Source organism: Schistocerca cancellata, chromosome 6 (assembly GCF_023864275.1).
Source record: "Schistocerca cancellata isolate TAMUIC-IGC-003103 chromosome 6, iqSchCanc2.1, whole genome shotgun sequence".
Classification (NCBI taxonomy): Eukaryota; Metazoa; Arthropoda; class Insecta; order Orthoptera; family Acrididae; genus Schistocerca; species Schistocerca cancellata.
The window spans coordinates 503,449,524-503,474,069 of record NC_064631.1 but is presented as its reverse complement, the minus strand read 5'-3'; the positions used below and the strand labels follow the sequence as shown (position 1 = coordinate 503,474,069).

Below are 24,546 nucleotides of genomic sequence, written 5' to 3'. Positions count from 1 at the left end.
GTAGCTGCAGTTTATGGCGAACATAGGTCGGTGTGAGGTGGAGCGTACACCATTAGGTTAAGTAGTGGTTTTGACTTTGTATATATGTACTGTTAACGTGTTTTCCTTTTCTTTTTCGTTCATAAATGTATAGCTATGATGTTCTTTTAATCATTGACAAAGGTCTTCTTAGGCACTTGTGGGTTTTATTGTTGCTCTGCAGGAGGTGTAGTTTTCTACGCCGAAACCCGCGTTAACACTGAACACTAGGTGCTTTTTTCGCAATTGAGGCGGGTTTTTAGTTTTTAAGTATGTTGCATTACTTATTGAACGACCCTTGCATGTTGACGTTTCAGTGTGGATACACCACCATTGGTGGTGACGTTCTGTTCCGTTTTGTAACGTTCTATTCATGTCCAAAGTGAGTTAGCGTAACACTGATAACAGTCAAAGATACACAAGGACAGCACTCCAGACAATTTTGGTGCCGGCGCGCAGACACACAGAACCACTTGTGAGAAAGCAGTTTGAGTACAGATTTTGGTGGCAGGGGCGCTGCAGTAGACTCTCTCGCCACGAGTAGTCGATTGCGAGAAGAAAGTAGTTCGTGTTAAAAGGTCGGTACCCGTTGTGAAGCCCGCACGGGAACAGCTCATCGCTCTCGCGCAGCAGCTGTGGCGACCTCGTCAGGCTGCGGGCGCGTGCCACGCCACGCCACGTAATAGCGACGCACAGCTGGCAGCTGGCTCCGACTGCTGACTGGGGAGAGGGCCACGCAGCACGACCTTGGTCAACACGCAGAGGGGAGCCCCTCGCCGCGCGTGATGTCCCAACTGACGCACTAGGTCACGACTGGTACTGCTGCGGTGCGGCGGCTAGACCCCGCGCTGTCCATTCGTTACACTGCACACCAACTGTAACGCCATTCGACAAGAGAAGAACGCTATGACAGGTCTTTTCAGCTTCGGACTGCATATGAACGTCTAACGGCCTTGTCGCATTTGTAACATCGGTTCCCGTAAGTTAAGCGCTGTCGGGCTTGGCTAGCACTTAGGTGGGTGACCGTATGGTCTGGCGAGTGTTGTTGGCAAGCGGGGTGCACTCAGTCCTTCTGAACCCAGTTGAGGAATTACTTGATTGAGGAGTTGCGACTCCTGTCTCGTATACTAACAACGGGCGGCAGTGCTGCGTGCTGTCTACATGCCCTCCATATTCGCATCCATTACTTCTACGGGCAAAGGATGACACGGCGGTCGGTCGATTCCGTTAGACCTTCCCTGGCCTGTTTGAGCCGAGTTTATTCTACATCCAGTTACGAAGTGTGATCAAAAAGTAATGGGAATTTTTGTTTTTCTCAAAAAAATTTTATTTATTCATCAACATGAAGTTTGAAACTTCTTGGAAGATTCAGACTGTGTGCGAGGCCGAGACTCGAACTCGGGACATTTGCCTTTCGCGGCAAATGCTCTACCAACTGAGCTACCCAAGCACGACTCACGCCCCGTCCTCACAGCTTTACTTCTGCCAGTACCTCGTCTCCTACCTTCCAAACTTTACAGAAGCTCTCCTGCAAACCTTGCAGAACTAGCACTCCTGAGAGAAAGGATATTGCGGAGACATGGCTTAGCCACAGCCCGGGGGATGTATCCAGAATGAGATTTTAAATCTGCACCGGAGTGTGCGCTGATGTGAAACTTCCTGGCAGATTAAAACTGTGTGCGAGGCCGAGACTCGAACTCGGGACCTTGCCTTTCGCGGGCAAGTGCTCTACCAACTGCTGAGGGTACTTACATGCTCGCCTGTGTGTATGAAAATCATTCCATTCCTCCATCAATGCGACTGATGGTGCATACCATCTGTTCTCTATGGGTTTACATCTTGCTGAGTACCCCGTGTGAGGACGGCGCGTGAGTCGTGCTTGGGTAGCTCAGTTGGTAGAGCACTTGCCCGCGAAAGGCAGTGGTTCCGAGTTCGAGTCTCGGCCTCGCACACAGTTTTAATCTGCCAGAAAGTTTCACATCAGCGCTCACTCCGCTGCAGAGTGAAAATCTCATTCTGGGAACATGAAGTTTGTCCCCTTCAAGGTAATGCCCCTTAGGTATAATACACTTGTGCCAGCGCTTTTTCCAATCTTCTTCTGGAAGTCACCTTCCGTTATGGTGCTCACCTCCTTAAGCGATTCTGTTTTTATTTCATCAATGGTGGCAACGTTCTTTCATGGTTCTTTTAGCCTCGGGAATAGAAATAAGTCGCAAGGACCATGTCCGGCGAAGATAGAAGCTTAGGCAACATAACAGTTTTGTTTTTTGCCAAAAAAATCGCAAATAAATGGTTCAAATGGCTCTGAGCACTATGGGACTTAACTGCTGTGGTCATCAGTCCCCTAGAGCTTAGAACTACTTAAACCTAACAAACCTAAGGACATCACACATATCCATGCCCGAGGCAGAATTCGAACCTGCGACCGTAGTGGTCGTGCGGTTCCAGACTGTAGCGCCTAGAACCGCTCGACCACTTCGGCCGGCAAAAACCGCCAACAGACAAGAGGTGTGACCGGGAGCGTTATCGTGATTCAATTTCCACCAGTGGTTTTGCCACAATTCTGGCCGTTTTCTCCGGACTGCTTCATGCAAACGGCGCGTAACTTACAGGCAGTACTCCTTATTGACTCTAAGGCCACAAGGCAGGAACTTACGATGCCCTGTTCCACTGTAATCGAAGAAAACAGCGAGAAGAACCTCCACATGTGATCGAAATTGTCGAAACTTTTTCGGTCTTAGTTCTTCAGGCAGTTAGCATTGAGATAAGTGGTATACCCTATACTCATATTTTGTCAGCTGTTACAGCCTTCTTTATAATTTCTGGATCTTTGTCGACTGCATTCAGCAATTCCTGAGCGATGTCAAGGCAACTCGGTTTTCTGTAGAAATTCAGCAATTTCGGAACAAATTTTGCTGCTACAAGTTTCATGCTCAAAACATCTGAAACAGGTCTTGGCATGAGCCAAAAAGTATGCCGACGTCATCAGCAATCTCTCTGATGGTGATTCCGTGATTTTCCAGAACCATTTTTCTTAATGTTTGCGTGTTGCTGTCAATAACTGATGTGCTATGGCTTCCAGGGCGGTCGTCGTCTTCAACGTCAAGACCCTCTTTGAAATGTGTATACCACTCGTAAACTCTTGTGTTATTCAAAGTACATTCGCAAAAAGCCACAGTCAACATTTTGAACGCGGTGCTGCACTTTATTCCATTTTTCAAGCCAAGTTTAACGCAATTTCTTTGATCCAGCTTATCCGAAAGTAAAAATTGGCCCAACACTCGAAAAAACTTATAAATTTTTCGACTATCAACAGTAAACTAACTATTCAGAATACCTAAAGACGCAAACATACATCAGGAACGTGTGTACCAAAAAGATTTAAAAAAATTTAAATCGAATGTATAGCGCCCGCAAAATTAAAATAATTCACATTACTTTTTGAACACGTTCATATGTACCCTTAAACATGACTGAATAATAAATTGAAGCTATGTTGATCATTAATCGACCGTGACTGTTTGAAAAATATGAAAAGGCTTTCAAATATCGCTATCAGTCACTAAATTTTTTGACTACTAAATTATTTATTTAGCGTCACGTTTCGGGGTTATGCCTGATCATCAAGCTATAGTAGCATTGCGAAAATATTTAACACACGCGTATACACATATTAAAGTTTCTTTATATGACTGCTGCGATCATACTGTGGAGAGAAAAGGATAACCTAGTAAGAGGTCATGTCACTTTGTATATTTACTGAGGTATCGCTGATTTCCATGGCTCTGTTGGACTTCTTCACAATTGTTCACAAACTTCACAAGGGTAACCTTGAACCACGATAACATAAAACAAATCAGCTGTGCAGAAAACAAGATGGCGGTGAAATAAGGCTGGTTTAGATTTGATTGCCGGTATGTCGATACTGGTGTTGTCAGTAGCAATGTCTTCTACATATCTTTCTGTCGTATCGCTGCTGTTGGTTGACCTGATATATTACAAAATGAGCGACTGTGGCAATTTTGTGATACAAAGAAGAGTATAAAAACTTTTTATTTTAAAAATTACAAAGATATTTTTGGGATCCATACTAACATGTAACCTTAATACCATGTAATTACTATTTTAACAGTACTGAATGGAAATTAGTTAAGAAGCGTGAATCTTTTATTTAGGATATCGTTTTTCGACTTATGGGCATGGGTAAATATTTCCATTTCTTCCAAGATGTCCATTATCCAGCTATTTTCTAATGCATGCAGTACTTTGAGGTCATTGTCTACTGCAACACTGTGTCCTTTTCCATATGTATACATGTGGACATATCGTGAATGCTGTTACACTGCTTACATCACATAGCACAAATACTGTTTCTTAGTGTAGGAAATAACCATCTCAGAGAGGAGTTGCAAAAACTACATTCCATAGCCGAAACACTTTATATGTATATGGCATTCGCAAAGTAATGGAGGGTGTGTGTGGTTTAGCAATGGTACAGAAATTGAGAACCATGCTGGAATGTCATTGGCTGATAGCATCAGGAAATCGACTTGATGAGACTTTTTGTTGAGGTGAGAGGTCATGGAGAGTGACGGTTTGGTACTCTAGTAACTGGGCAAAATGGATTTAAATTACAAAAAAAAAAAACAGGTAATATTACGAAAATAGATGGAAAATATGTAAATCTAACACAACAAAAATGTTGATGAATGAGGGTACTTACATGCTCGCCTGGGTGTATGAAAATCATTCCATTCCTCCATCAATGTGACTGACAACTGATGGTGCATACCATCTGGGTTTAAGTGCTGCTGAGTACCCCCCCATTCCGCCTGTGGTTATGAACTATAAGCTATAAAAGTGAAAGATGCATTGTCCGAAGATTTGTGGGTCATGGTGCCAGTGATTATACATCTGGGTGCAGTACACTTCACCAATATGAGGAATCAAAACTCTTGGTCTCTTCAAAAATGGGACACCAAGACATCTGCTACTCTGTCACTATGGAACATGAGTTTAAATATTGACGTCATCATTTTTGAACAGTTGTCTGGAGATGCTCCACAGTGCTGCAAACTCTTCCAGTTTTCATATGTTGCGATGTCTTCCCTTTTTTCACAATAAGAAAGAACGCCTCTGCCTTTTATTTCAACCATCCTGTGTGTTGTGGGGAGCAGCATAGTTTCCACCATACGATGTCCAGCTTTCTGTGAAAGCTAATGGATGGAAACGTGTTAATATAACGGTTTAGCATATGACATAGACCTCAAATTCACGACAGGAAAACAAACTGTATGGTGGTGTACAAAGATGTAGTCATACACTGCTTGGATGTGTTATAGAAAAAAAAAGACATTGTATCAAACTGCTTATGAAAGAACACTGGAAACCTCTCAATGTTTGACAGTCTGTTGTGAATGGTCTTCCTACAGTACAAGTGAGAAAACTTTACACAGGCCTGTGGAAGCAACTTCGGTCACTGGCCATCTGCTCCAATTGACCAAGATGTGTACATTCAAGGGGATCACCAAATATGCTCAATGCCAACACGCATACAGTATTTGTTTCAGAAGAGAGAGACATGGTAAAATCTTATCGAGTTCTCTGACATTAGCAAACTTTTTATAGTTTGTAACTTTATACCTTCGGATGTTATGAAAATAACGATGGGAGAGAGAGAGAGACAGAGACTATGCTGTCAACAAAGGCTCTGACGCCATTACACTGTCGTATTTCTAGTGTATTAATGATAAGAATATGATAAAGCAGATGAGGTCATATAGAGGGGGATACTTATAGTCATACAATATCGATGAATTGTGAGTGTTATGTTTCTGATTTTCTTCGTGCATTCTGCATGTATTCTGCACGGCTGTGAATTTCCTCCTGTACATCCATGTGCTATTCTTCTCGTTGTGGTAGCTCTCTACCTAGCCAGTGACAGGTGGATGACTAGAGAGACTTCTAGTTACTGGAAGAGTGCTGTCTGAACGTGATGGGATTTTGAGAGAATTAACAGGGGTCTGTGACTTTGTGGGAGACATCTCTTGCTCATAGAAATCAGGTGGATTCAAATGCTATACATCGAAAGCTGAAAGATTCGTGAGAACATGGCAGGTAAGCGATTCTGCAACGAGAGGGGAGTTGAGAGGTGAACTTTATACGACTTCTTCTAAGTACAATCTTTTGTTTTCTCGATAAATAAGAGACAAAATTCTTTGGTGAGTTTGGTGTGCCTGTAAATGGATGGAATGACGTCTTAATAGGTAGACTGAATTTACATCTATATTCTTACTTTGCAAGCCATCGTAAGGTATATGGCGGAAATCCGACTGCAGGAAAAATTACACACCATAGAAAGTGACTGTCATGATCAATTTAATTAATCAGTCAATAAATTTGACATCAGGTACGTGTCGCCAGCGGGTGGAAACAGGGGCGAGAGTACCACAGATGATATTCGCGAGTTGGAGCAGTAATCAGGCATTTTTTCGTTGCGGAGAGCTCTTTTAACGAAATTTCAACCTCTCACCTACACATGGAGAGATTATCTTCGTAGTAAAATGGGTGATATTACCGAATTTATAAAGTGATACATAGTATAAATCTGGTATTTGCAGCTCCTGTGGGTTGCTACCTAAGGAGACGCTGTAGGTGGCGAAGCATGTGGTTAAAAGAGTTCAAAAGTGAGGAGGCATGTTGAGACAAAGGTAGAGCATGCTCCTAGCACTCTGTCAAGACCTAAAATTGAGTTTAATATTCTAATCCTATGATACTGGGTATAGCAGATATTAAGCTGGTAAGATATTACTTTACCTGATGAAAGAATACTTAGAAGAAACATAGCCTATACCATAGTGTTGTACAGGATTTTCACAACAAGTAACAATACTTCAGCGATGTGGAAATGCGTGTATGTTCAGATCTCTTCTGTCTTTGAAAATAACTCATACAAACGACAATAATCTACATTTGAAACGTCCCCTTAGAAAAATTATACAAGACTATGCTTAAACTGACACACAATATTTTTAGCGCAACGCAATCTGGCTTTCAAAAATCCCTACAAAAGAATGGCCCTGACTAACATTAACCTATACCTTTCACAAGTCACTTACCTCACCAAAAATCTTCGTTACTCGAACTACTGCAATACAGCGAGCGCCACTACTGCCAGCCAAATAAAAGATTCAAACTACTAAAGGCACTAACTACTGATAGGCATAGTTAGCAAATGAAAGATTTTAATAGAGAACAAACAATGTATTTACCTTAATAATCATAATATATATAGCAGTTCATGCCATCGAGTCTTACAAATTTCAAATCTCCGCCATCTCTCTCCCCACATCCACCACTGCTGGCGGCTCACCTCCAACTGCGCAACGCTACGCGCTGTTAACAGCCAACTGCCCGACGCTACAATGGCAGACAACAATGCAAGCTAGCCACAGACTGCACACAGCACAGCCAGTTATTTTTCATACAGAGCGCTACGTAACGTTGCCAATAAGAAAACATAAACAGCCTACTTACACATTTCTGGTGAGACATTCGACATGTATGGGCAACAATTTCCCTGACCCGGATTGGGTAAAGTAGATTTTTTAAACCGGGGGAGTCTGTGTTGCGGGTGGAATTGAAGTTAGAACTATACGTCCCAGCCACACCTGCTTGTCTCGCAGTGTCTGCAGTCAGTGGCCAACAGTAAGCCGCAGCTTGGTAGCCACTTGAGAGAGTGCTGAGGTGGTTTCCCAGGTATCAAATATCAAAGAACGCTGACTTCTGCTTCGCGGTCCTTGGACTGCCCAGGTGTTGAATCTCGAGGCACCCTCTGGGCCAATGAACATCGAACTACTGCAAATTACGCATCTGGCTGACTTTGTGATCGCGTGGGTTATGGGCAATGCGTGGAGGAGGGTGCTTCTGTTCTTAAACATCCCTGCATACAAGGCCCCTGACATATGGAGACTGTTTTTGAAATGTAATTAGACTACTTGATTTGCTTTTGTGTCTATACCGGTGGGAATGGCCCATGTCACTCTTTGTGATGTAATCACCAGTCAGTAGTTCCCACTGATGTCGCTTGGAGTGCTCGGATCATTCACTAGCTGTCTGCAAGTCTGGGCGCGGGTATCTCGGATATCATAGGAAGCAGACATGCTGTCACAACGACCCCAGTGAAGAGCAGTAAGAGAGGTATTTTTCCAGTGCCAAGAAACTGCTTGGAAATGTTAGCAGGTGCATGTTTTATAGTGTTTTTTTTTGCGGTGTACATGTTAGGTGTTTTTTTTTGCGATCCTACTGGAATGTTTAGATGTTTATTACCAATGTTTTTTTGTGTTATATTATTCCCACCACCAATCTGTACCACAGTAATCAGAGCAGGACATAATGTCTGATTTTTCTTGGCAGCAGGAAACTAGTGCTTCATACCAACTCTGTCAGCACAACGTGGAAATGGTTGCCGTCACCTGATATTTTGTTTGGTGAATAGCGCGACTTCCAGGCTGCACACCACATGAACCAGCCCTGTGTGTGCGCCTCGCTCCTGACCTGTGTGCGCGGGAATATGCAATGTGGACAGTGCGGGTGCGCCTCCTCTCACATCTGCCCTGTGATTGATGTGGAGACATGATAGGATGCTTTTTTTCGGTGGATATGGGTTGTGTAATCACGCATCAGTGCATACAGGACCTTGGATATATTACAAGTATTTTTCCTGAAAATTGCAATATTTCACAGAATCAATCAAATCTGAAGAGATGCAAGCAATCAACCAAAAGTGCCTCAGTATTTCTGGGAATCCAGTGGGTTGTGATACGAATGCAGTAAGGATTTTGACTTAACTGCACCAGTATCCACCAACAAAACATGAGGTGACACGATAAGAGTGGAGGTACCTGGATTGTTTCCCACCAGGGAAGAGCATTATCTCCCACAAACTGATTAAATAAAGAATATGCATCACTGTATTACTGTCAATGATTTGAATTTTGTGTTGTGAGATCCTTCCTCGCCGGCCGATGTGGCCGAGCGGTTCTAGGCGCTTCAGTCTGGAACCGCGCGACCGCTACGGTCGCAGGTTCGAATCCTGCCTCAGGCAAGGATGTGTCTGATGTCCTTAGGTTAGTTAGGTTTAAGTATTTCTAAGTTCTAGGGGACTGATGACCTCAGATGTTAAGTCCCGTAGTGCTCAGAGTCATTTGATCCTTCCTCTCCAGCACAGAGTGACTCTTCTAGCCGTAAATTTCCTGGTGGGGGAGGGGAGGGTTGAAGTTGAGGAGAGGAGGGGAGGGGAGGATTGAGGGATTTCCTAGGAGGGGCAAAAGTGGCTCAGAATTGAACAGGTGTCCCCCTTCCCAGAGGGGTAGGGAAGGAAGAGGAGGAAGTGGAGGAGAATAGGGAGACGGGTTTCTGAGAAGGATTGATTATCCCCAGAGGGTCAGAAATCAACCCTCAGGGGGTCACAAACCACTTAGCAGAACAGTAGGTTAAAGGGAGGGGGTGGGATGGTTTAATTGATCAACCTAATTACTTAGCATATCAATTTGAAATCAAGAGTGTCCCAGGACGTGTTTTGCCCTACTGGTGCTCCAGTATTTCCACTCCTGAGAGCTACCTTAATTAAAATTTCATAGGTTTCCTTTAATTTACGTCTATGGTCACAATCTTTTTTGTTTAACAGATTACCGGTTTCGGTCTTTAATGACCATCATCAGATCTGCAGCAAAAATGGGAAAAATATAAATACATTCGCAAACTGTATACAGTTTAAGAACAATACAAAGAGCATACTGAAAAGTAGTACTAACAAAATTTACATTTGTGCGCTTTAAATATGAAGAGGCATACGTGTTTCATAAAAACGAAGTCCTAATGCACTGCAGCCATAGTGGCATCGTCAAATGTTAAATGCGGAATCAGCACCAGCATCGTCAAATACATATAAATCACATCATATGCACGAGTCATGTCGTCAGTAAAAGTACTGTTTAAAACAAGCTGCCGTACAGTAGCCACAAGATGTTTGTGTTGTAAGTTGACCAGATGTCGCTAATGTCGGCAAACACTAGTTTTCAATAATTAATTGAAACAGCGAAAATAAAAGGGGGATGCAATAGTGAAAGTCTGTAATAAGCGTATAAAGTATAAAAGGTGTTACAGTAATAAAAATAAATAAAAAAAAGAACACGACAAAAGTAATATTGGCTCCTTTAGCGATTTGTTTTATGTTGTTTAGTATTACCCGGTGCAATATCAACGGTGCTTAATATTTATATCATTGTCTAGAATAGTGGCACTAGAGCGTATGTCAACCACTGTTTCTTAACTCTTCGTCTTTTTCACAATACTACTTTTGTCGTGTTCTTCTTTTTATTGCTTTTTATTACTGTAACACCTTTTATACTTTATAAGCTTATTACAGACTTTCACTATTGCATCCCCCTTTTATTTTCGCTGTTTCAATTAATTATTGAAAACTAGTGTTTGCCGACATTAGCGACATCTGGTCAAGTTACAACACAAACATCTTGTGGCTACTGTACGGCAGCTTGTTTTAAACAGTACTTTTACTGACAACATGACTCGTGCATGTGATGTGATTTATATGTATTTGACGATGCTGGTGCTGATTCCGCATTTAACATTTGACGATGCCACTATGGCTGCAGTACATTAGGACTTTGTTTTTATGAAACTCGTATGCCTCTTCATATTTAAAGCGCACAAATGTAAATTTTGTCAGTACTACTTTTCAGTATGCTCTATGTATTGTTCTTAAACTGTATACAGTTTGCGAATGTATTTATATTTTTCCCATTTTTGCTGCAGATCTGATGATGGTCATTAAAGACCGAAACCGGTAATCTGTTAAACAAAAAAGATTGTGACCATAGACGTAAATTGAAGGAAACTTATTACATATACGGGTCACTGTGTTTTTTGGCGACGATGTCGCAGCTTGTAAAATTTCATACTAAGGCGAGCATTTTCGTAATATTTTGAGTTGCTGTTTGTTACGTTAAACAAACTTTTCAGGTGGAGATCGCTATACAGCATGCCCGGAGGAGGTGCACGAGCTGTTTATAGCTATCTTTCGGACTTTTAGAAAGGTCGAATTATTGACATGACGGATTGGGACAACTGTACCGACTGCTCGGATAGACGGTTGGCTGGCGTGAATACGACTGCAGTGCAGGTGGCAACGAGATAGACCAGCACAAGAGTGGGATTATTGTCTCAGGTCGAGAAGTACAGACATTCCAGCTGCAGGTTTCCAGATGGCTCGTTCCCAGTGGAGTGACGCACTCGGCAGGTCGCCGTGCCTGCCGCAGCTTGCCTCCGCTCGCCGGAAAGCCGGTCTTCGGTCTTCCCCGAACAGCCGGCGACCTCCTGCAGGAAAGAAACCACTCCCCTCGCTGCCAGCCTCGCAGCGACCCCGACCTCGCCTGCAGACGCAGCCGGGGGACTGCCCGACACCTCGCTTTCCTCCTCGCCGTTCCATTCACCGCCTGCCTCGGGCTTCTGCCGAAGCGGTTCGCAGCTTCCCGGTACACGCTGCGGGCCCTCCCCCTACCACCGACCGCTGCCTGTCTGCCGGTTGCTATGCGCCTCTCAGTCACCTCGCGGGGACTTCGTTTACGTAAGCGTCTCGCGTTTCCCTATTCATCGAGCTTCAGTGAAATAACAGCGTCGCACTCGACCTTCACTAGGCGTGCGTTAACATACTTGCATCAATTAGCGTCGCGGAAAAAATCATCTGGAACAGTACAGCAAACATTTTCATAAACCATATAGAAAACTTAACTTTTAAAAAGAATTTTTTTTATTTAATAAAATTGCAGCCAAATAGCCATATACAGTTACTTTGCTTAACATTTTACATTTACATTTTACATTTTTGCATATTCATTTATCTGTTTCACTCTTTTACTGCACAGTTCTATGTCATATCGTTCACAGGCTTCGTTACACAGTTCACATACACATGTTGTGGTTGGGTCATGATAAGTTTTGTTTTTGTGCGTTAGATGATGACAGCCGTGACTAGAAAGTCTAGTTACGACATGTCGCTGTTCGAAGTTTGGTGCTGTCCATGCGCGGTTCGTCATTGCTTCGGTGCCATAGAACTCCGGCCATATTTTTTCTCGTTTGTCCTCCATGATCTTCAGTTGCTTTCTGGAAGCCCTGGTGTGTGGCATCATATATCGAAGTCTGATGTCTTCAATTAGGAATGTCTCTCTCGCTAGCAGGTACACTAGTCTAGATCTTGTTGTCTTTGAGAGACCTAGTGCTCTTTTTAGATAGGTCGATTTTACCTTTTCTAGTGTTTCTAGAGATCTCTTTCCAATAGGTCAAAGGCTTTGGTAAAGGCTATGAACACTGTGTAGAACATTTGTTTCTTTTGTAGCGCTTCGTCGATGTTGTTTAGAAGAAGCCTGACTGCCGTAAGTGTTGATCTTCCAGATCTGAAACCCATTTGTCGTTCTGGGAGATGACTGTCCACAGAGGCTTGGATTTTTTGTGTTATTATCTTTGAAAACATCTTGAATTGAGTATTTTCCAGGGCTATGCCTCTGTACTTGTTTGGGTCCATTGGGTCTCCTCTACCTTTGTTGTCGAGTGTCTCCATTGTGTCGGAATTCTTCCAAGTTCCAGGTATTTGTTAAATAGTTTGGTCCATATGTGTTGGAGGGCCTCTTTTGCATCTTTTATATGTTCATTATATATATTATCGGGTCCTGCTGCTTTCTTTTAAAAAGAATTACAACATACTTTATTGGATCAGATACATGGATGACATCCTTTGTTTAATAGATAAACCTCAAGCAGAAACTGACCAGTTCCATACAGATATAAACACAATACACAGAAAGATAAAATTCACAGTGGAAAAAGAACAGAACAACCAAATAAACTTTTTAGATATAACCATTAAAAAAGAAAACAACCAGCATAGCTTTGAAATCTACCGTAAACGTGCAACAACTGACACAATCCCACATCAGACTTCTGATCACCCACACTCACAGAAACAATCAGCACTCAGGTACGTGCTTCGTAGACTCAACACAGTACCACTCAGCACAGAAAATTACCAGAAGTAACTAGACATCATCACACAAATACCAACAAACAATGGGTACAATAGGGAAATAGTCACCAAATTCAACAAAAAAATCAAAAAAGAAATACAGTCAGTGAACACAGTACATAAACACCCACAAACAACAGTACAACAAAACACTACACAAACAGGCACAAACAGTGACAGAACAATAACGACACAAAGAATACAGGAAAACAAGAAGCAAGATTCAAGATGGTACACAATGACATACAAGCACAAACTCACACATAAAATAACAAACACTTTCAAAAGACAAGGGATAAACATAGAATTCAAAACAGACAATTCAATCCAAAGGCACATTCCAAAAATAACAAAAAACACAGATATCTACCAAAAAGCAGGAATATACCAACTACAGTGCAACACAGTTGATGGGAGGTATATAGGACAAACCAGCAGAACATTTGACACTCGGTACAAAGAACATATCAGAGCATGGAAATATGGAACGAGCTACACAACTTTAGAAGAACATTTGAGAGAAGACAACCACAAACCTACTACAAGAGAAATTGATATGAACATAATTAGAATTAATAATGAAAGACATCTCCTAACATTACAGGAAAATTATCATATATACAAAACAAAGTCTGAAAAGAAACAACTACTAAATGACGAAGTAAATATGACTAACAATTCACTGTTTACACTGATTGATCATACAAGAGACAGAAATCCCAACAAATGATTACACATATGATTCCTCTCATAAGTATATACAGGAAAATATAATAATAATAATAATAATTATTATTATTTTTATTTTTAAGAGTAAAAAAAGAAATCTCTCTCCTTCCCTAATACACACACACACACACACACACACACACACACACACACACACACATTCAGAAAATAGTTGGTAACACCTAGAAAAACAAATGAATCTCTGTATTAAAAAGATGGCAGTTACAGTTATGTGTAATGAAAACAGTGATGAACTGAAAGTGAACTGTAAGATGTCCACCTGGTTGCCAGATGAGAAAAAGCAGTTTGCTTAGATGCAGTGAATTAGAAGTTACCTGTAAGTACCTTTCCATTTCGTAAAAAAAACGGTAAGGAACTGTTTTTAAATCTATAACCTACATGTGAAACCATAACCTACGTGTAAAAAGGACAAATCATGTCGTATATCAGGACACCCACTGAAGATGCATCGTAAAAAAGGCGAAACGCGTCTGGGTGCATAAATAAAAACAAAAAATTTCGAGGTGCAGCATGCAAAGGGCATTTTCTTTGAAACAACTGCAATTTAAGTACTTCCCTTGTTCCGTTACTATCTTTTCTCCGTTTTCTTGGCTTTCAGAATCCCGTCAACTGTGAAATTATTCGGTCTGATCCAGTTTTTACTCGCGCAGGTATCCACCAACGCACAAGTCAAAAAGGGCTAACACAATGAAGTCGACCGCGTAACGTACGATGTTTTCCGCAGTCTTTAGCGCAAAAAATGCCTGGTACGTTAGAACTGAACATCTCGTCGGCGAAACACTAAACTCAACTGGACAAATATCGGTAGAGGATGTCGTCTTGGGCATTTTAAGGAAGCAACCCGACATTTAAGATCCACGGACATTGCAGAAAACGTGAATCTTTGTCTCTGGACAGGAATTTCAATATCACTTCTCTCGAGTACGGGTCTAATGCAGTGCACCACGTCGGTTTTAGAGAAGTACTTGAAAAAGAGAAAAAAGAAAGGTTACCGAGCACAGAAGTTCTAAAATGCAGAAACTTGGGAATAACATTAAAAAAAGAAACACTTGTTCTTCAAACGTTATTTATTGGATCACGAAGCGACGGTCATCTAAGAAGCAGAAAGCTGGTTTGTCATCTGACGGTGACCTAAGAAACCGTAAGCCAGTTAGTGATCGAATGAACGGTACGGGGTATCTAAAGGAGATTCATTCGATTTCACGAGATTGTACCTTACATACAGGATGTTCGGAAAGTCCCGCTACAAACTTCCAGGACTTGTGGAGGGGAGTTAGTACGTAACATTTTGAATACTCAAACTATTTCATCCAGTATTTTGTAATAGAGAAAGCTTAGCAGCTTCCAATAGATTTTAAGCACAATTTCAAATCTTTTCTAAACTTTCTCTCGCTTACATGCTTACCGACAGCGTCAAATATTTAACATATTAACTTATTTGTAAAAGGATTTGGGGTTTACTGGTATTCGCATAATAGACTAGCGAGCTAACAGAGCCAGGTAGAGCCCTAGTGGCAACCACACGAACGGGGAGCTTAAAACTGACGACGAGATAAACTTGTAGTTCGAATCTGTAAGCTGAAATGTACAACTGGTTCCCCTCTTCATTCTTTTAGGGTGTTTGCAAATTCTCGTTACAGACTTCCAGGACTTATAGAGGAGAGTGAGTACATAATAATCTGAGTAGGAACCCATGTCCGGAAATGTAACGTTTCCGTTCTATGACGGTTTTAATTCAGTTGTGTAATGCGTCCATATCTACTGACGGAAAGAGAAAAATCTCAGAGTTCCTTGTCCTGGTATGCAACAGAGTAGACAGGACGACGTGTGCTACGTCAGACGGGCATCTGACGTCACTTCTATCTTGCTGCAAGACGGACATTTAGTGGCACAGCTTCCAAGAACGGGTCCAGTACGTTTTGTAAAAAGATCAAGTATGCAGGACCAGTTAGTATGTTGATACAAACAAATGTGCTTGTGTGGTAAATGGATGTTTGGTTATATTGCCCTTCGAAATGTTATCTAGTAAGTGTACTGCATCACGCCTAATTCATTTCCTCAAGCAGAAGTGGATGAGTTAAACATCTGAACTGAAACCATCGTAGAAAATAAACAGTACGTTTCCGGACATGGGTTCCTATTTAAGATATTATGTACTCACTCCCCTCTACAGGCCCTAGAAGTGCGTCTCCAAATATCCAGCAAGAATGAAGATGGGGACCAGTTGTAAATTTTAGCTTACACAATCGAACTAAAAATTTATCTCGGCGTCAGTTGTTCCCTGTTCATGTGGTTGCCACTATGACCCTACCTGGTACTGTTGGCTCGCCAGTCTATTATCTGAATACCAGTAAACCCAGGAGTCTTTCAAGAATCGAACTCCCACGTATAAAACACCTTCAAACGACTGATTACTTCACAAATAAGTTAATGTGTTAAATATTTGACGCTATCGGTAAGGATGTAAGCGGCAGAAAGCTTAGAAGAGATTTGAAATTATGCTTAAAATCTGTTGGAAATCGCTAAGCGTTCTCTATTATAAAATACTGGATGAAAGAGTTTGAACAATTTGCCCTTCATTTTAAGCAAAAGGAAGTTTTTGAATCATCTCAACGCTTCTGACTTCTGTGTTATACAATGATATAATTTTTCAGGTGCGTTCAGTCATATATTTAGATACAGTCTGCAAAGTGTGTTGCGGATGGAATTAGTAGTAAAGATGTAACAAATTAAAAACCTCATGCGTGATGCTGAGTTTTTACTACATGTTCAGCGAAAATGACGTAACATCGGATGTAACAGGAAGCGAGAGTATCGGCTTCATCAGTAGGTCGCAAACTATGTACAAGTAAGTCTGTCAGTGACGTGACACTGATGTGGAATATTCGGTTCTCTTTAAATTCGGCGTCAACTGCCACGGCCCATGTGACTTATGCTCACTCAGGAATTAGTCTAATACAATGGAAACTTTTGTCCCATCGAGACATCAGTGGACAGACTGAATTTGAAACTATATACGTCTTAAACGGTACTCTCAATTTATTCACGTTTAGCACACACTTAACATGCTATAGACCCTATCATTTGTACCTGACATCTTACGGCACTGTGTACCTCCCGAATTGACACATGAAGTACTGTAATTCCATCGACGATGATTTCATTACAGGCTCCTCACATGAGCAACATGTCTATGTCATATGTAAAGGTTTTTTTAAATTACCGCCACCAGTCACAAACTTCGTCAGCTATTGCATTACTTATTTATTTAGGGACATGTTTCGAGGTAAAACTCATCTTCAGACTAAATGGCATTACAAAAACAACTTTAAAGTAAGGCCATACAGATGTTACATCATTTCACACGTTTACTGATCCAGCAGACTCACATTCGTTTGCATCACCTTGGAGTAAACATAGTGTTATCTGAACTGAGAATAGAATTCTGGATCCTTAGAGCTCGACAGGCAATTAAAGATGTTCTACACCGTTGCCTACCTTGTAAGATGGTGAAAGCTCACGTTGTTCAACAAATTGAGGCTCCATTACCAGCTGAACGAGTCTCACCTCTGAAACCATTTACAGTAACAGGTATTGACTTTGCATTATATGTCAGACAAGGACATATTACGAAGAAAGCGTATATTGCTCTATTTACATGCGCAACAACACGAGCCATACACCTGGAACCATGCTCAGATATCTTAACTGACAGATTTCTTCAAGCTCTACAAAGGTTTGTCGGAAGACGAGGAGTGCCCAGCACAATTTACACTGATAATGCTACTACCTTCCATGCCACGCACTTAGAGCTGAAGGAGCTCTGGCAGGCTCTCATGGCAAGCAAGACGCACAAGTACCTCGCCCAGCAAGCCATCACTTGGAAATCCATCGCCCCACACGCGCCTTGGTGGGGAGGATTCTGGAAACGGATGGTGGGATCTGTCAAACGCTGCCTGAGAAAAGTTTTAGGACAGTCACAGTTGGACGAAGAACAATCCTGGTCAGCATAGAAGCAGCACTAAACTCTAGACCAATTACGCAAGGGGGAGAGGAATCTGAGCCACTGACGCCCGCACATTTCCTTGTAGGTGATCGACTCACAACACCACCTACTGGTCCAGAATCACCAGTTAGAAAGGACTTGTCCAAGGAATTTCAACGGCTGCAGAAGTTGGTAGAACACTTCTGGAACAGGTGGAAGAAAGAATATCTGATCCTGCTCAAAAACTTCCATGAAACTCATCAACCAAGGCCAGGTTCAGGAAGACTCCAGCTGGGTGATGTCGTTCTTAGACAAGAGGATGTTCGTCCACGACACACGTGGAGGAAGGCGCTGATAGAAGATCTTCATGAAGGAAGAGATGGGAAAATACGAACTGTAACCTTACGAACTTCAGAAGGATCCATAATCTCACGCCCCGTTCAACTGGTCATTCCTCTAGAAGTTGACCAGGGTGGGGAGGGCGTTGCGGGTTGATATTTGTAATTATAGACACTCTGGAAATATTGATTATCCTTGAATTAATGTTTTATATTCCATGATGTACGTTCCTTGGAGAGAAATAAATTAATGTTGTATTGGAATCACGGTGTTGTGTGTCCGTAATATTTTGGTGAATGCTGTGGTCATCTTTTTTCTTACGGTGTGTTGGTCTCGTAGTGATGCGCTGGGGTGCCTCCATTTCCGTGCCTCTCCTGGTCGCTGTTCACAAATTGTCACTAACATAGCAGTAACTTGGAAACACGATCACAAACAATTCTGTAGTGCAGTGGACACTCTGAAGGATTTCCAAGACCAATTTTGATTATTTTAATACAAGGAAAGACTTCACCTGACTCGCCGTTTTTTATTTTTTCCAGTTTTTCTTTCCATTATAATAATTCCTTTTCTTTTTGGCACCTTTGATACCTTCTTATATTGGGGGCTCTTGAGATAATACTCCGGTCACACAATCAAGTTACGCCCCACTGTCTGATGTTACCATCGTTTCAGTTGAATATTCGGCGTGCTGTGTGACTTACTGAGTTTTGTTAGTGACACCTTTCTCGAACCAGACACGTATCTGTGAAGATAAACTCTGATATGCACATGTATGTCGTATGATGCAGATTTTTTTTATCGAATCGTTGACTCGGCACAGAAAAAGACAGTGAAATGGATACGGTATATTTTAGAATAAAACTCCGTCGACTGTCTGCATTTAGGTTTTTATTTCGTATTCGTTTTCCGGAGCGACAGTCCCATCATTAGGATTTCCAAGTATAACTCGAGGCTCTTCATCATGGTCTGGTGAAGCAGTGGTATCTGAAGAAGGTTATGTTGATTCATAAACGGAAATATGAGCAATAGTGGAAAAGCGAAATTAAGTGGAATATCATATCTAAAAATTGAGAGAATCTGCGTTAGTGGCAATCCACCGGACATTTAGATAAGTTGTCTTGTTTTCAATAGGCAAACATTGTCAAAAAAGTGATGTATGGGTACTACAACATTCGTTTAAAGTGGTTGTACTGTATAGAGGTATAAACAGTAGAAACAAGATTGCCATCAAAGACCATAATATTTTTACAGCTACACGAAATTGTGAAAATAACAACTATACGATGTATTGGGTGGTTCTCACGAAAGTACTTCAACCATAGAAAAAGTGATGAATGGATTTTAGAAGAAAAGAACAAGATGAATTAAAATACGACCTTACAGCGAGTTGTATTCTTTTACTTAAATTAAGAATTCCAATGTATTCGTTCCCTGGCTTTTAATTAAGCATCTGTTGTGGTTATGTGAAATTTTTGTCTGAAAATTTCTAGACGTTTTAGACAGGACACTTTATGGCTTCTGTATTGTACCCACTGGTATAGGATCTTAACGTCGTTTTGAAAATTGCCAACAGTGAGTCCAGTTTGAAGCGAATGGACAGTATCTGAGGATCCATTTGTTTGTTGAAGACGAAAAGCCGCAACATGTTCATTGAAGCTCACTCTAAAGCTCCAGCCGCTTCGCCCCGTAGAGAAATTGTTGCAATTATGACAGTCCATGTTGCACACTCTAAGTTAGTTTGACTGTCCTAATTTATGTACCGGGTGATCAAAAAGTCAGTATAAATTTGAAAACTGAATAAATCACGGAATAATGTAGATAAAGAGGTACAAATTGACACACATGCTTGGAATGACATAGGGTTTTTTTAGAACCAAAAAAATACAAACGATCAAAAAATGACCGACAGATGGCGGTTCATCTGATCGGAATAGCAATAATTAGCATAACAAAGTAAGACAAAGCAAAGATGATGTTATTTACAGGAAATGCTCAATATGTCCACCATCATTCCTCAACAATAGCTGTAGTCGAGGAATAATGTTGTGAACAGCACTGTAAAGCATGTCCGGAGTTATGCTGAGGCATTGGCGTCGGATGTTGTCTTTCAGCATCCCAAGAGATGTCCGTCTATCACGATACACTTGCGACTTCAGGTAACCCCAAAGCCAATAATTGCACGGACTGAGGTCTGGGGACCTGGGAGGCCAAGCATGACGAAAGTGGCGGGCGGCTGAGCACACGATCATCACCAAACGAAGCGCGCAAGAGATCTTTCACGCGTCTAGCAATACTTTGGTTTTTTTTGTTTCTCTTAAAACCCCATGTCATTCCTAGCATGTGTGTCAATTTTTACCTCTCTATCTATATTATTCCGTGGTTTATTAAGTTTTCAAATTTATACTGACTTTTTGGTCACCTGGTATTTAGTATCTGGGCTGAAAATTTATCTTTCTACAAAATAATTCATATTGAAGCGGTTGAAAATGTTAGCTACCTGGTATGACTGATTACCAGTAAATTCCAGACTATGATATATCTTCTTGTTACTGCCAGAGGTTTGTGAGGCTGTATGAATTGCGTCATTCTTTTTTACTATTTTTCTTAAGCGCAATCTAATGTATGTGAAGCGTATTCATTATTTTGGGCAATTTATCTGGTAACGTTTCTTTCTTTTTCTAAATCTGCTGGAGGTGACTATAATTTGACCAGTCTGTTCATCATGCTGCTTTCATAAGCAGTAAGTTTGTGTGAGTGAGCGGTGGCATACTTTAAACGAATATCTTTGGTGCCACAACATGTCTCTTTCCAACATTTTCATAGTCACGTTTGTTCACGATGTATGTCCAATGAAGACAGAACGGTGTAGAGGTATTTCGCTATGGGTCACCTGTGATGCAGGTTCTCGCAGTGTACAGGTATTTTGTAGCGCTGCAGTCTGTCTTTGCTACCGTTCACATGTTTTTACGGTAAGTAGTATCCATCAGGTGCGACTGCTTCACCACCCACAGAGCGAGGTGGCGTAGTTGTTAGCCACTGGGCTCGCATTAGGGGGGGGGGGGGGGTGACGGTCGGAATCAGCGTCCAGCCATCCAGATGTAGGTTTTCCGTGATTTCGCTAAATCGATCCAGAGAGATGCCGAGATGGCTAAAGGACACGGCCGACTTCCTTCCCCATTCTTGCAACAATTCGAGCTTGTGCTTCGTCTCTAAAGACCCCGGTGTCGGCGGGATGTTAAACACTAATATATCTTTACTGCTTCACAAGGTCGTGACAAATGACATCTTGCGAATACTGAGAACTTTCGCGAAGCAGTTTTCGTTCCGAAATACGCATTGGAAATACGAGCGGTGTCCAATATTTATTGCTAATTTTTTTTTCTGGTAGCAGATTGGTTTTGCCAACGGCCTTGCCGCAGTGGTACCATCGGTTCCCGTCAGATCACCGAAGTTAAGCGCTGTCGGACTGGGCTAGCGCTTGGATGGGTGACCATCCGGTCTGCCCAGCGCTGTTGGCAAGCGGGGTGCACTCAGCCCTTGTGAGGCAAACTGAGGAGCTACTTGACTGAGAAGTAGCGGCTCCGGTGTCGGAAACTGACATACGGGCGGGAGAGCGGTATGCTGACCACATGCCCCTCCTTATCCGCATCCAGTGACGCCTATGGGCTGAGGATGACACGGCGGCCGGTTAGTACCGTTGGGCCTTCATCACGTGTTCGGGAGGAGTTTAATTTAGTTTTTAGCAGATTGGTTTTATTCAGGATTCCAATGCACTATACTGTTCCCCATTCTTTAGGCTACAAAACTCTATTTTCCTACATAATCTCCATTCAATGGACAGCTTTACGCCACCTTACTGGGAGGGCATGGTACCAATCTACTGGTCGACGTCGGAGCCAACGTCTTTCTGCATCAGTAACCTCCGCATCATCCACGTACTGTTTCCATTGGGCCACACAGGTGGAAGTCGGAAAGTGCGTGATTCAGACTCTTGGTTCGTGAAGTTCTGTGAGCTCCTCTCGGATATGCAGACTTGTGAGAGATCTTGCGCTGTATGGAGAAAATCTTTTGCATTTTTTGTGGCGACCAAGACTCTGAAGTTGTTTTTCCAACTTCCTGAGGGTAACAATACACTTAGGAGTTGATCGCTGCACCATGAGGAAGGACTACAGACAGAGTAACCCCTTCATTGTCCCAGAAGGCCGTCGCCACGACTTTGCCGGCTGAGAGTGCGGCTTCGAACCTTTTCTTCAGAAGAGAGATGGCGTCACATTCCATTGATTGCTGTTTTGTTTGCGGTTCGAAGTGATGAAACCATGTTTCATTGCCTGTGACGATGTGCGACAAAGAACTGTGACGACCAACCTCGTAACACGCAAGCAATTTCGCTCAGATGGTCCTTCGTTGCTCTTTATAGTCTTCTGTTAAGTGGCGAGGAACCCAGCGGCCACACACCTTTGAGTATCCCAGTTGGTGGAAGGATATGTCAGCACTACCAACAGAGACGTCCACTTGAGCGACGAGGTGTTTTATTGTGATCCGTCGATCACCTCGGATGAGAGTGTCCGCATGTTCTAAACAACACTGCACGAGTCGCAGTTGCGTGCAGCCAGCCAGCACGCAGAAGATCGGACAGGTTTGTTTGCGGGACCTTGTAGCGATGATGCAGACACCTCTCCCGACGACTCACAATTCATTTTTTTTTTTTACTGTAGGTCTCCGTAGACTTTCAGCTAACGCCTATCAATATCTGCGGCCCTCTGGTTTTCCGACAAAAGAAACTGAATGGAAGCTCTCTGCTTGGAACACAGCTCCGTTACAGATGACGTTCTCATCGTCACCTTTCGGATCTTCATGAAACTATAGGGGCTGAAGCACGACGTCCACAACAAATTCCGCATTTTTTCATCGAAACTGGACTAGAAAAAATGTGTTACATTTCTTACTGAACCATCCGCACACACACCAAGAGGTGGCTTGTTGAATATGATGTAGGTGTAGATGTACTCGTAAAAACTGAAATACGGAGTTGGTGGATCCAGGGTGCTGTTCTCTTCTTTTGTGTGTGTGTGGGGGGGGGGGGGGTGGAGGGGGCAGGAGACACAATCACAATTTCCCTCTGTCTCTCTCCCTCCAGCAACGGCCTTGCCACAGTGGATACACTGGTTCCCATCAGATCACGAAAGTTCAGCGCTGTCGGGCATGGCCGGTACTTGGATGGGTGACCATCCGGGCCGCCATGCGCTGTTGCCATTTTTCGGGGTGCACTCAGCCTCGTGATGCCAATTGACGAGCTACTCGACTGAATAGTAGCGGCTCCGGTCACAGAAAACCATCATAACGGAAGAGCGGTGTGCTGACCCCACGCCCCTCCTATCCGCATCCTCAGCTGAGGATGACGCGGCGGTCGGATGGCCCCGATGGGCCACTTGTGGCCTGAAGACTGAGTGGTTTGCTTCTCTCCCTACCCCTCCCACCCCTCCCTCTCATCCCTTCCCCTCATTTGCAGTATAACCTGTTGTCGCTCCCACTTTTAACGTGTCACGATGAGTACATTTTTCGTAATAATAACACTAAATTACAGAAAACGTTGTAATGGTTGTTCTTTCCTTCCATAGCGCTTATCGCGTCTATTAACGGATCCACCCTTTCAGGATTTGGCAGATTTTATTTTATTATTTAACTTCCTGGCCGGATGCCCTTCCTGCCCCCACGGTCGTCAAGTTAACCTGAGGGAGAGAAATCGCGTGCATCATCTGTGTGTGAATCCTGTAGATCCGTGTTTTCCTAGGAGCAGGAATTCTGCGCCGCGTAGTACGTAATGCGCCAGGCGTACTGCGTCGTCCCCCCTACAGTGACAGAGCAGTGAAAGTGTTCCCCGACTGAGCGCAGTGCGTAGTGCGCCGGCGATTTACGTCAGGCGGGACAAGCCAACTGGTTCTGGTCGAGTCCAAGGCGTCGTACGCTGCATTCCAATGAGGCAATTGCTGCAAGTCAAGTGAAGTTCGCGCGCAAAATGGCGACAAACTATGCTATAAAACTACAAGTGCGTTTCAATACAGAGAAAGGTGTACTGTTAATTGACCCCGGCCAGTGTGGCCGAGCGGTTCTAGGCGCTTCAGTCCGGAACGGCGCGGCTGCTACGGTCGTAGGTTCGAATCCTGCCTCGGGCATGGATGTGTATTATGTCCTTAGGTTAGTTAGGTTTAAGTAGTTCTAAGTTCTAGGGGACTGATGACCTCAGATGTTAAGTCACATAGTGCTCAGAGCCATTTGACCCATTTGTTAATTGACTCGGCGTCAAAAACATGCTGCTGGCAGATTTTGTACGCCGCACATAATTCTGAGGCAAATA

The 24,546-nt window shown here is 42.7% G+C and overlaps 3 pseudogenes; 2 read left to right on the top strand and 1 right to left on the bottom strand.

Moving 5' to 3' along the window:
- Positions 1–6,682: 6,682 nt before the first annotated feature.
- On the bottom strand, positions 6,683–6,860 carry LOC126090310 (U2 spliceosomal RNA; annotated as a pseudogene).
- A 14,731-nt stretch (positions 6,861–21,591) lies between these two features.
- On the top strand, positions 21,592–21,709 carry LOC126089714 (5S ribosomal RNA; annotated as a pseudogene).
- Positions 21,710–23,326: 1,617 nt separating this feature from the next.
- On the top strand, positions 23,327–23,444 carry LOC126089873 (5S ribosomal RNA; annotated as a pseudogene).
- Positions 23,445–24,546: the final 1,102 nt, after the last annotated feature.